Source organism: Mesocricetus auratus, unplaced genomic scaffold, assembly GCF_017639785.1.
Source record: "Mesocricetus auratus isolate SY011 unplaced genomic scaffold, BCM_Maur_2.0 Super-Scaffold_100018, whole genome shotgun sequence".
NCBI classification, from domain to species: Eukaryota; Metazoa; Chordata; class Mammalia; order Rodentia; family Cricetidae; genus Mesocricetus; species Mesocricetus auratus.
Window position 1 is genome coordinate 46,152,878 of NW_024429199.1, and position 14,165 is coordinate 46,167,042.

Below are 14,165 nucleotides of genomic sequence, written 5' to 3' on the forward strand. Positions count from 1 at the left end.
CTTCCCAGAAACTTACCTGAGCATTCCAATACCACAAAAATGAAATCTCATGCACACAGGGAAAAGGCCAGAGTGTCTGGGCTTCAGTGAGGCCTATCACTCAAAGTAACAAACAAAGAGGATTGGGGGGGCGGGGCAGTTAGGGGACCCGGATGGCAAGGAAGACTACGAGAGTCCAGTCTAGGGAATATTTTTTTTCCTGTCACCCTGTTGTGGGGAGCCACAGACTCAGGACTCTGTGGGGAGCAAGAAATTCTGCTACAAGGATGGTGGAGAGATGGCCATCCCATAACCTCCTCCTCTGCCTCTGCCCCTGGTGCAGACTTGAAGGGCCGCTTACCCAAAAACATGCTGCTTAAAGAGTTAGAGACAAGGAAGCATCCTCTGGGGCAGAGAGCATCAATCCTGAAGATTTATTTGGTAAGGGAAGAAAGTTGGTCGCCCAGGGTGCTGAGCTGATGGTGTTTCTCTTTCCTCAGCTCATTAGCTCTCAGAACAACTGTCCCAGCATGCCTCACACTCACAAGTGCCCAGAGGGAGAAGAGCTTTCTACTCCTCCCAAGTCCAGAGGACAATAACAGCAAGCTGTAGGCTTATTAAAAGAAAAAAAAACGCAGTGTCACCAGCTCACAAGGAAGGGCCACGGGCAGTGTCACACAGCACCACTCCTGTCCTGCGGCTTCATATGACTAATTACTTTCAAAAGGAGAAGTTACCTGCCACCCAGGTTCTGCATGTACGTGTGCCTCCCCACAAAGGTTACAGCAAATGACTCGCTGCTCGTTTTACACAGTGTTCCGCAAACGGTATCAGGACGCCGCCGTTCTCACCGTCTCAGGCCTGAGGGAGGTGTGATTCTAGTTTTAATTAGTCTCCCGTAAGGTGAAAATAGATGGCACACAGACTGTCAGGAACAGGCGTCTGCTTTCATGGGAAGAAGTTGTTTCTAAGAACATCGTAATTTACTTTGAGATGAGCCAAAAACCATGAGCTTCTGTTTCTGCAACTTGAGACCTCTAAAAGCCTGGGGGTTTCTTACCCTAAAGGGATAAATGCCTGTCACTTCCCTGTGGGGTCCTCAGCAGTACAGACAGAAGTGTTTGTAGACATCGGCAAAGGACATGGACTGGGCTTGGAGACTTTAGAGGTGGCCCCAGGATCCCTTTCCTCCCAGAGGCTTCACATAGTTTGATAGGCAGCAGGGAAGATTGGGGTCCCAGGCCTTTTCTTTATAAACTTGAATCCATCCACCGTTGTCATTGCTGCGTCCAGTCTTTTAAGATCTTGTGTCAGCAGAAAACCTCACGACTGAACTGCAATGGTATTTCCCATGTGTGCATGTTCCGATACAGGAAGCACCCAGCATGCTATTCCCTGCCTCCCCTGAAAGGCCAGAACACTTCCACAAGTTGTCAATAGTTGAGGAAAAAGAAACCCTCAGCTATGACTGGAAAAAGATGCTAATATTTATTTCCCCCCATTTCCGGCCTTGAAATGCTAGAGTGTAGCTTTGGGGAGTTCTCTTGTTGTTCTTATCTTTTTTTATTTTTCAAATTTTGTTCCTGTACTTTCAACTCACCAACTTTATATTGACTCTCTCTCTAGCATTCTGTTCCTTTTCTTTCACAAATGACACGTTCATCAAAGCGATGGTGTTCTCGATGTGTTTTACAGTGTTTTACGAAAGCTTTTGTGGAAGTGACAAACTTCTTCCCCTGAATTTCTTCCAGCTTCTTGGAAGTCTGTTGCTCTCCCACTAGAGGTGGAGGTCTTCCCGAGCACCTGGTCTGCGCTCTCATCCTTTATTTATATTTAGATGACGTCAGCCTTTCTCTGCTGATAGGGAAATAATGACCACTGTCCATGAAGTCCACCAAATGGAAGGTGACACTCAGTGTTTGGAGCCTAGAAACAAAAGCTTAGTGACATGTAAACATGTCCCCAGCAATACCAGCACTGGCCATCTCTGCAGACAAATGGTCTGTTCCCATTTTACTCATTACATATCCAAGATGTCCCTCAACTGCAACACTGCCGGGTTCAGCTTTGAGAGCAGCAGCTGACACGGCACATTCCAGCCCAGCTTCCTATTTCCCAACCCCCACACGTGTTTAAAAACAACGTCTTTTCACACTTAGAGCTCCATACACTGGTGTCACCAAGAACCCCGCAGCAAACATGGGAGCCTGCTACTTTTTCCTATTAGTTTTAAATATATGCAACTAATTTCTTCCTGAAAAACTGAAATGCAAGACTGTCAGGACCCATTATTGTCTGCCCCGAAGAGAATGGATGAATTAATATCCATAATCTTATTTTTACAATACACGGAAGAGTCACTGCTCACAAACTTTCAGTTCAGGAGAATACCAAGTGCGTCTCTGAATGTTTCAGAAAAGGCAAGCTCTCAGTCTGTGGGCGCCATATGGAAGTGGCTGAGGAGGAGTTGGGATTCGGGCTGCAAAAGCTGTCAGGCACTTGAGAGCATACGGAAGCGGCCTGTTTGGGGCCACAGCCCGCCGTGGGCACCGCTTCCTTCCCGTCTCACCATTGTCTAGCTTGCCGCTACCGTCCATACGAGTGGAACTTAATAGCCCCTTTGGATTCATTGTCCTTAAGCTGGTGTTATCCTGTTATTACTCTGGATTATGTTTCACAGTCCAGCCTAAAAATTAATTTTGCTTTATTTCCCGAATAAAGCAGATACTCCATAGCTGACAGTGCAGTGTCTGCCCAGAGTCTTCCTTTTATCCTACTGCTTCCTTTTCTTGCAACATAAGGTGTGGGGCAGCACGGTGTGTACATGGGCAGGAAAGAAGAAGACACAGATCAAAGCTGTAGCCAAGAGTTACTTTCCTGGGACGAAAGGGGGTCATGAGATTCGCATGGGAAAGTCGGCACTTTCTCCAATACAGATTAGTCAGTTTTGTCAAGAAAACTTCTAAAATACAAACAAATACGTCTTTTGCTTAACTGTTCCTCGTACACCTGTTGACTTTAAGGTAATTTAGCTGGTTGGACTTAAAGCTTTTGGGTATCGCTTGTTAGGACTTGAATACAGTGCCTCCCACAAGCAAGTGGTAAAGTATTGCTTATAATTCCCCAAATCATGTTTTCTTTGTGTGGAAGAGAAGGTGAACTATGTCAGAAAAAGTCACAGTTCCCTACACTGTTGTGAATATAAAGTCACAAATACCCACCTCAAGTAGATATCCACCTCAGAACATGCGAGCTGGCTTCTCTCAGAACTGGGGTTATGACACTCATAAGAAGAAAAGAAAGAACCCATGCCCTTCACCAAAAATATCTATCTGGTGCCTCAGGCCAGATTACCAAACAAAAAGTCCACCCACCAGCGAGAGAGGAGGTCGTCCTTCTAATCTGCCCCGCATTCCCCTGCAGTGTAAAAGGAGATCCACCAGGCCTGGACAGGCAAGCTGTCTCCACGTGTAGCTGCAAATAGAAGCAGAAGTTAAGTCACCCATAGTTCAGCGCTCGGGTTCGCTTACTAAATAAGGTGATGAGCAATGTCGGGTTCATTCCTTTGACACATCTCCCTGTTGACAAGAGTTGGGTGACAAGAGCAGGGAGGTCCACAGTGCACTATTGTTAGCCTTTATCAAGAACCATGACGAGTGGCCCCGAAATGGAGCCTCTTATCGCCCAGCCTCCCCGTGGCCAGCACAAACAGCAGCTGCAGTAGATCTCGCCTGGTTAGCATGACAGCCTGCCTCACTGAGCAATGGGAACTAGCAAAGAGGTCCCAAGACGGACTGGGGTGGATAAGGTTTCAAGTAGCTGTGAGTCGATACCACGTTTTAATTCATTAATCAATTCCCTAGTCTATAACAAGAAAAACACCCACAAGGGGTAGCTGGATATGAACCTGAGATTGAATGATACAAACAACAGATAATTGGTACTGTTGATAGGCCATGCTACAAGGATTAGCTAATTTCACAGATGAGAATAGCACAAAATGAGACAATGGCAGCATAATGTTTATTCTAAAGGGCTATTATGACCATACTGAGTTTTTTAATCTTCTTCACATTGATTTTTTTTTATAATGTGTGAATAAATGGATGCTATCCTGGTTAAGACTCCAACACATTCAAACCGCTATTTGGTATGAAGCATCCCAAGACATAATGTATTGCAAATTAACAACTAAAAAAATGCCAGGCGTTGGTGGCGCACGCCTTTAATCCCAGCACTCGGGAGGCAGAGGCAGGCGGATCTCTGTGAGTTCGAGGCCAGCCTGGTCTACAGAGCGAGTTCTAGGACAGCCTCCAAAGCAATACAGAGAAAAACCCTGTCTCAAAAACCAAGAAAAAAAAAAACAACTAAAAATGCTTTTAATTGCCCCTTCTATCTAAAAACTACAAACACACCCCTTCATGTTTTTTCATTTAAGTCAGAAGTCAGCAGTCAGCAAGGTTGAGGTGGCTAGTTAATGTCAACTCTCCATTCCGTGAGAAATGTTTGATATCCCTGAACCAAGTCTCCTCTGGCTTCTAGCCTGGGTGCCTACTGGAGGACCTCAGCTCTGCACCCAGGGCTGCCTCACTTAATCGTTGGCAAATGTTCCCCAGCAGGATCACTGTCATGGTGGACCATGCTGGCTGTGCTCGTGGGAGTTGTAGTGCAATCTTCCTTGTGTCTGTAAAGTCTTACTGAAGACAACCAACAGACCAAGAAGAGCAGAGCAAATCCACGTAGCGTGGAATCTGCCATGCTTTAGTGGACTGCACCTGTGACTCACATACAGTCCTTTCCAAGTACTTGTAAACAAACCATACAAGAAGTTTAGATAGTTGCATGCCAATGTGTTGTCTAGGCTATAATGGACAACGCCCTTCAAGAATGGAATACCCAGGACTGAGTGGCCTCCAACCTCTCTTGAATATGAAGATAATGACAACTATACCCACTGGAAATTTGAGAGATCAAGAGGAAAGGCAGAGTACAAGCCATGGACTTAGAGGTTCTGCCCTGATGTGTGTGTGTGTGTGTGTGTGTGTGTGTGTGTGTGTGTGTGTGTGTGTGTGTGGTGTGTGTGTGTTCCTCCTTGTGCTATGAATACAATAGTGTAAGTTCTACATTGCTCCAGGCCTGTGTTTATCTGCCTTGAATTTTTAAAAAAATAGGAATTCCCCTACTTGTTACAAGGACAAAGTTAGGAATATTAAATGAACATCTATCTATTTAAATCATGGAATAGCCACATTGGGAGGGGAAAGTAATTAATTTCAGGACTTCCACACATTGTCCTGGCCACATCTCACAGCTCTGCTACGTTTTATGCCCCCTTTAACCAGACCTTAAAAAGATCCAAAGTTTCTTAAAATGTAAATAAATAAATAAATAAAAAGTCTTCCTTCAAGTAAGACTGGCTTAATAAAAATTTCCCTCACTGCATTGGAGCCCTCTTTGACAATACTAATTTTTCCCTCCCAGGCTTCCCTGATAGGTTCCAAGCAGCGACTCTCCCCTCCCTTTTAAATCCCCTGGGCTCAAAGCTGCCAATCTGACAGCAGCACTTAAAGCTGACCTTTTTCTGACAGAGTTGGAAATTCTCCTCCAGGCAACGTGGCTATTCTTTAATGCTCATGTGCAAATTACCAAGTGCCACACATTTCACAGGGACGTTCCAGAAGCCTGTGTTCATCTGTAGCATCGGTTCAATGAAAACATCTATCCTCGGTTTTAGATGTACTTGCCCTATGGTAGAGACACCGTCACACAGAGTGAGGGAACAGACCCCAGAGGTCTATCAAAGATTGTTAATTTTTCTTCAAAGTGAAGGCTTGCTGTGAATCTCAGCCCAATTGCACACAGCACAGTGACTGACAGACACACTTCCCTCATGGAATACATCTTACAACAGTGAGGGGTGGTACCCTCATTCTCACCTGTGAGAGGCACTGTGCAAAGCAGCTCCCCCACCAGCGTGATCCAAAAATACAAAAATAAGGAAATAGCAAGAAGTCGCCGACTTAGACCTGGGGGAAGGGTGTCGCGCACAGCGCTCTGGTCCTCAACAGTTAGTCCCAAGCCACAAGTGGGCCTGAGCAGTCAGGGTCTGCATGTAGCAGAGAACCATGGTAACACAGAGGGGATCTCAGAGAGGAGGCGCTGCCCTGGCCCTGTGGTGGGCATTAGTTCACCGGGACAAGAAGAGCATCAAATAAGGGACGATGTAGACAATCGTGAGAGCCAAAGGAGTCACCAGTGTGGGACGACAGGAAATCAGAGCAAATCCTGTCACATTGGCTTGGAACTGGGAAAGCTGGTCCTGGCATGAACGAATGATTTGTAATTGACACAGCAAGACAGAAATAAGCATGGCTGTAACATGTGTGTCCTACGTCTGCCCACTGAGAGGGCCTAGGGGCCACAACCCTGCCACAGTGGGCACATCTAGTAACTGGATTCTGGCCTCCAGATCCTACCTGAAAAGGGACTGCTGTCCTTCAGAGAAATGGCTGGAAGTGTGACCCAGGCAGGAGAAGCCCAGGAGGAGCCTGGAATAGAACGATGCCGGGAAGAAGGAACATGCTGGAAGAACGGGAGGAGACTGTCCAGGAGAGACGGGGTATCAGCTTGAAAGGGCTTCTGACTGCCAGTTCAGAACAATTTCAGCAGCAGCATGAAGTATAAGAATATGGTGTGTAATCTGTTGGACACGTTGGGAATTAGTGGGCCCATGCTAATGTTTATGTAAGTCACTAGTTCACAGTATCTGGCTCACAGGCTTTCCCACAGTCATGGTATCTTCTACTAAAGTGTGCTTTACTCATAAAGAAGGGGAAGCTGGCTTTACTATGAAGCATGACATCTTTTTAAATTTTATCTTTTTATTTATTGTCCATTGTTGATTTGCCTGTGTCAGGTCCCCTGGAGCTATAGTTACAGACAGTTGTGATCTGCCTTGTGGATGCTGGGAACTGAACCCAGATAGTCTGGAAGAACAGTCAGTGCTCTTAAGCGCTGGGCCATCTCTCCAGCCCCAAGGATAGCATCTTAACAGAAGGGCCAAGATTAGCATGTCTGTGAGGGGCACCCAAATCTGTGTACCACCGGATGGAATGTGATATCCCTGACTGAGAGGTGAACTCACACTTGAAGAGTACCCGTGAGCTTTTAACAAGGCAAGGGAAAGCCCTAGAGGAGGAAGCGTCACAATGGTGCCGCCCGTGAGTCTGTCTTGGGTTGTTTGTTTGTTTCGCTGGGAGTTGATGTTGTTGTTGTTTCTCCTCTTTTGGCAACTGGGTTTCCTGGTTTCCCAGGAAGGCTCGTGTAGAATTAACAGACATGTCAGGTGGAATCACTATTGCAGTCTTGGCTTTTACTGAGCTCCTGGGTAAGATTTAAAGGTCTCTGAGACATGTTCTACATTTCCTACCGAGTTCTCTCCAGTCTTGGGCCTTATTTGTTGTTGTGTTTGTTTTCACTGCTATGACCATGCATTTCTCTCCACTTCTTTGACTGTATTTTCCACTGATAATCACTCACACAGCTATGCCATGCATATTTTTTGTATTATAATCTCTTATTTATAATCATTTTAGTTGATTACATTTTCTATTCATCATGAAATTTGAAATTAGTATAGTATCTCCCCTTTATTTCCTTTTTAATCTGTTTCTCTTGTTTAATACCATTAAATATTATTTCAACAATAGGTTTTGATTGGCAGATAAAATTTTGTTTGCTATGTACAGGATGATCTTTGACTATATATCTCTATGTATGAATGACCAGATATACTAAATAACATATTCATAATCTGACATTGCTCTCATTTTGTGAAACCATCTTACAGCCAATCAGTATAATGTATGGGCTGGAGAGACGGCCAGGGGTTAAGACCACGTGTTACTCCTGTAGGGAATTTGGGTTCCCTTCTCAGCACCCACAGGGTGGCTCACGACCCCCTGTAGCTCTGGTTCCAGGGAACGGATGCCCTCTTCTGGCTTCCACCGGTACCAGGCATGAACATGGTGTATATATACATATATATATATATATATATATATATATACACACACACACACACACATACATACATACATACATACATACAGGCAAAACTCTCATATACATAAAAGAAACTACAACTATGGATTTTGAAGATTATAAACTGTTATCAAGTTTAGTCACCATATGTATCTTAAATCCCTTGGATTTGCTCTTCCTTCACCTCTGTAGGGTATAGGTTCTTTTAAGTCCCACATCAATAGCAGTTTAGGTAGGCATGGCAACGGTTGACACCCTGGCTTGCTCTGCACTCTCATGGGAAAGTTTGACATTTTGATCTCTAACCTTAATTCTGGCTTAAGAAAATACCAACTTTTTTTTTGTAACAACACCCCCTCTGCTATCTCCTAATCTAAGTTGTATAGTCTTGACTTAACACCGCATTTTAATTTGTTCTATTTGTAATTTTTTCTATTGTTCTACTTATATGCTCAGAAAATACGTTTTAAATTTTTGTAGTAGTATATTTTTCTTGCCATGTGCTACAAAAATCCTTTTAATTAAGTTAAGGTTGTATAATAGTCAAGAAAATTGTGTTAGAACTATTCTGTCAGGTTTGGGAGTCACTGTGTTACCACTATGAAAAGGGAGAGCACTTTGTAGCCTTCCCTCCTTAACAGGGTTTAGATCAGATTAAATCAGAAACTTTCTAAAGCCACGTTGATATATTTTAAGTTGGTCCACTATTAGCGTTAATAACTTGCTAGTTGTCACTTGCTGGGTTTTCTGCCTCTTCTGGAGTTAGCTTAGAGGAGTCTTTAGTGGGGACATATTGGTGCCATTAACCCAGTGCTAAACGTAAAAGTGACGATGTCTTTGGGGCATATGTTGACTTTGGTCCCAGTTCTGTTGAGTTTAAGCTTCCATGGAGCATCAAATTGAAGCATTGTGTAAGCAACAGCAGGTGCACTTGGGATATTCCATCTTAGCATTAGGACTGGGCTGAAAAGCTAGCCACTTGCATGATTTTTTTGGTTGCTGAGATCATCCGGAGGAAGTTTAAATGAATGAGGACAATTGCCATCAATGAGGTCCTGATACCCCAACACTCAACAGAACCAGAAGGAGAGGCCTGCAAGGAAACCAGGAAAATAGGAGAACCTAACAAGTAAGGGACAGGGGCTAACATCCGCCATGGCCAGCACATGCAATGAACACATCTCTTGGCAGTCATCGGGGGCCAGAGCAGGAATATTTGAGCTGCACTGAAGCTTTGCGAAGACTGAGGAGTGGATGCAAGAGGCACAGGTAGAAGATTCTCGCCAGACGTCTGCTTGGCACTGGCTCTCAACCTGCGGGTCATGACCCCTGTGGCAAACCTCTAGCTCCAAAACTATTTACATTACAGTTCATAACAGTGGCAGAAGTACAGTTGTGAAGTAGCAATGAAATAATTTGATGGTTGGGCGTCACCACAACATGAAGATCTGTATTAAACAGTCACAGCATTAGGAAGGTTGAGAGCCACTGACTTAGAGGATTTGAGAAGCCGTTTCTCAGATGAACATGTAAAACGTAGACTGTGCTTTTCCTGTGCCCAGAAGAGTTCATCATGGGAAGTAAGGCCTTTATAGCTTCCTCTGCAGATTCTTGGGAGCACAGGTGCCCACTTCCTTCCCATTGGTTGGCCTGAGGATACCAGGACACTGCAAGAAGTTGGTATAGGAAATCACAAAGATAAATCCCTCTCTGGGAGAGAGAAAACATTGAAACAACAAGGCAGGATTTTCACACCATCAGGAAGGCTACCCTGGAGGAACTTGGACCCTCATGTGGAAGAGAAACAGGTCTTCAAATTCCCGTGAAGACAAAATGAAAGAAAACCTAAGAGGAAACAAGTAACTCAAGGCTGAAATGTATTTGCAGATACCTGGAAATTATACTTAGTACAGAGATCAGGCTCCCTGGGAAACAGAAAACAAGTCTGAAATGGAGCTTAGGGCATGACAGGTTAAGAGGACAATCTGACTGTGTCAAGGATCTTTCAGGGAACACTACACATACACCCTCCAGTCACTCCAGCCTTCATACACGCACACACATACATATGCATACATACACACGCATACACATGCATACACACATACATACACACACGCACACGCACATACACATGAATGCACACGTGCACACACATGGGGATACACATATACATGCACACGCGTGCACGCACACACAAATGCATATGCATACATACACACGCATGCATATACACACATGCAGATACACATATACATGCACACATGCATGCACACATATACACATTCACACATGCACAAACACACACATGTATACACTATAGGGAAGCAGCTTCGTCCTAGTTCTGAACTGTCATGCTTAGCACATTGCTTTCCTTTCCCTCCCTTTGTGCCTGGCTCATATTAACTATTTATACATGGCTAACCACCATCTAAGAAAAAATACACTCATTGTATTAGCTACCATTAGCTAGCACTGCTACCTCACTGTCCACACTGGCTGCTCTCACCCGCACTGTCTCATGAATCTCTCATCAGCTGAGCTAACAAGAACAGCCTCTAGTATTTGCTGCTGGATCTACAGAACTGCAGTCTCCACGAAGAGCTTAGTGAAAGCCACCAGAACCCACCAACTCCAAGTGAATCTTTCAAATGTCCATAAAAACTTCAGTTGCCCCCAGTAAGAATAGGATCTCAGCACAAGTGTAGTTTATTACAGGAGAGCTACAGGGAACCCAACATCCCTACAAACATGGGGCACCACCCCACTGGTGTCAGCATAATGTCTAAAAGGCTAGCTACACTCTGGACAAAACCTAAGGAGTCATTCAGGCTCAGGGAATCCACCTATACTGTAGGCGGTATGTCTAATGTCCAACTCTCCAGGCCAGCCCCACAGGACCAATCAGGCTCAGGGAAATCACCCATGCAACAGGTCCTCAACTCTCGCAGCAGGGATAGCAGTGGGCCCAACACAGGCAGGCCTAGGTGGTTGTCAGACCTCAGTCAAGAAGGAGACATATTTGAGATGCACGGTGACATCCACAGCTGTGCTTCAGTAGGCAGCGCTCACTTTGACCCTGGGGTCATGGATCCCAAGTGGCTGACTGTCTTTCTCTACATCCCTAGACAATTTTTATTTGCAAGAACTTACATGTCTGTGACATTGGTGACACTTACAGAGACTTCACTCTCCGTCACTGGAGAGAAAGAGCACTGGGTCCTGGGGACCTGCATAGTGGTGACTGAAGGAATATTTTCAGCCAAACAGCTCTGGAATCTGCCATGCTGCTTCGAAATCTGAGAATCCAGACAGGTTACAACCTGGGGACCAAGACACAACACAGGCTATATCTTGGTCAGATGTAGCTCAGAAGACGCCAAATTCAGTAATTGAAGGAACATCGCCCCTGGATAAATCAAGTCGTTGAGCCAGTGAGATTATAAGGGTAGACTGCTAAGCAGTCTTTGTAACTTACATGTAGAACATGCTGTTAATTGAAAAGTCAAGAAAACCGATGCACTCCAAGGAGCTTTTATTTGCATGTGAGGGTATGTGCTGAGGAAACAGGCTGGGACTCTCGGGGACAGTCTCTGGATGTTCAAGTTCCCCAGGCTGCCCACATCAGCCTGAGTGTGCTCAGATCAAGAGATAGCATGGAGGCCAAGTTACACAGGGAAGTATTCCTTCTCTTCCTGTACCATTTTATACACAATCACAAATGTGGTGTGGACAGTCATCCTGGAAGAGCCCGGGCATTTGTGTAATTTGCCCTAGAAAGGAAGACCAAGAAAAGAAATTTGATCCACTAAGAGATATCAGGTTCTTCAGAAGCAGGACATGGGGCACTCGACAGGCAAAGGCAGGAAGACAGCAAGTTTGAAGACAACCTGGGCAGACAGCATAAAGCCCTGTCAGAAAAAAAAAAGGAAAGAAAGAGGGGAAGTAGAAAGGGAAGAATTGGGGGAAAGTAGAAAGGAAGAGGAAGTAAGGAAATAAATTAATAAACCCATAGCTGCATAGTTTTAACACCTTAATAAAGTTACCTCAGAAAGACAGAGTGAAAGAAATCAGCCTGCCATTGCTGTATGCTAACTGCCCGAGGAAAAGGATAGCCCTGTGCCAAGCAGCCCCTATCTGTCTTTAAAAGACTCTATTTATTCTTTGAGGGATCTGGGAAATACCCCGCAGTAGCTTCTGTAGGGCCTGTTTGGCAGGGAAGTGACAAATTGTAACTCCTTCATTTTCATTGACTATGATAGAAATAGCCCATTGGACTCAAAATCATGGTAAGTCTTACAAGATTGCATGCTAGTTTTTACATCACATAAAAGCATGACTTCTCACTGCTTGATGAGCTCAGAAGTTGAAGATGTACCAAACTTGTAATGTGTAAGGATAAGGAGGGGGCAGTAAGATGTTCCTCCTGGCCTGACATCTTTCACAAATGAGCAGACACTGTCGGCCCCACCCATCATCTGTGTGCATTGAGACATGCTTGCAGCAGTAGACACAGGTTTGCATTGACTGAAACTGCAAAGACTTGCCAAAGTAGAACACTTATTGTAAACTGGAGAAATCGTTATGTTAGCACGGACTCACAGACTGGAATAGTCTCCCACTAACGCGGTCACATTCAGGTTTAAAATTCATTATTCAAAACCCATAATTTCCAGCAGTGGGGAAGTGGAGGCAGGAGAATCCAAGTTTCAGCTTGTTCTCAGCTGTGACCCGACTTCTGCCTGCCTAGGCTATATGAGGTCTTGTCTAAAAAGTAAATAAATGGATGAAATTGACCAAACTTCCGAGAACTTAAAATTTCCAAGTGAGTAGCACTGAGAGTCCCCATTTGGCAGAAGGACTGCTCCCAGAATTCCCCTCCCAGGTCTAATAAACTGTATTGGATGTGGCCACCATGCTAGATCCAACTACTAGCCACCGCCCACAGCCTGGGCTTGAACACAGAAGGGCTGTCAATTGAGGACTCATTACCTCCCTGACAATGTGATGATTCCTTTATGGTATTTGTAAGCAAAGACAATCCCCATGGCCCATTTGCAGCATGAGGTGGACTAGTGCTCATCGGAAGTATAGATAAGCAGCGCCCCCCCCAAACACACACACACACACACACACACACACACACACACACACACACACACACTGGCAGCCGGCGCATCCCTCTGCCAGCTGGGAAGCTACGGGTTATTTATTTGCTAGTGACTGAGCCTAGAAAGGAGAGCATCCTCGAGGTTCTTCACTGGCTAAGGCTCTGTGTCCTAAGCCAGCAGGGTGGGGAGGGGAGCCACTCCAGGCCTCTGAGAAAAGGGAACAGGAGCTTCACAGATGAGCAGGCCTTCTCTCTGTGCTCGTCCCTCTCTCTGTGAACAGCTGCTTCATCCTCAGCAGTTCCTTGAGTTTGTAATCTTATTTCCCACATAATCTCACCCAGTGGAGCTTGGGGGGGCACCCTTACATTGTCCTGGGGGAAAACTTTACTTTGAGGAATTAAACACAAACAAATAAATGAAGAGAGGATGGGAGAGAGACAGGCCAAGTGCCCTCCAAGGGTGTCAGCAGGCCCCATACCTTCCTTCTCTATAGGTGAAGCTCCCCAAACCTTCTCCAGGGGACAGCAGGGGTCATCCTCACATCCAGGGGTTTCCATTCTGTAATTTCAAACCTAATTCAGTTCTGGCCTGACAGTGAAACACCCCGATGCTTTGCCTCTGGGCCTGGGACCAAGTAATGAAAGCCGCAAGTGTGGTGTCGCTGTCTCTGGCCTCCTCTGTGGTGGCGGAATTCCTGCTCCCTTCCCAGTGATGGGATGTCCTGAGCGAAATCTCTTTGCAAAGATTTGTGTCTACATATGCAATGTTGGTGTCTCACGTTACATTTCAGAGGAACTCTGCAGGTGTAAGTCTTTATACCCCGGCACTCCTTTGGAATAAAACATTTAACAACCAATCTCATCTCGCCACGGCCACACAGATACCTGGGTCCTTTCCGTGAGGGCGTCACGCCCTTAGAATGCTAGCCATGTCACTTTCAGCCAGCGCGTTCACGGCACACTTGCCTCTTCCCCATGTCTGCCTGTGGCTGTGGGAGTGGGAGCAGCCTTCACCTTCACTGTTTCCAAACCT

The 14,165-nt window shown here is 45.3% G+C and overlaps 1 protein-coding gene across 1 annotated transcript in view; it reads left to right on the forward strand.

The window, feature by feature from the left end:
* Positions 1-14,165, forward strand: part of Pacrg (parkin coregulated) — a 414,782-nt gene that overhangs the window by 339,700 nt on the left and 60,917 nt on the right. The gene's annotated exons all lie outside the window — the stretch shown is intronic.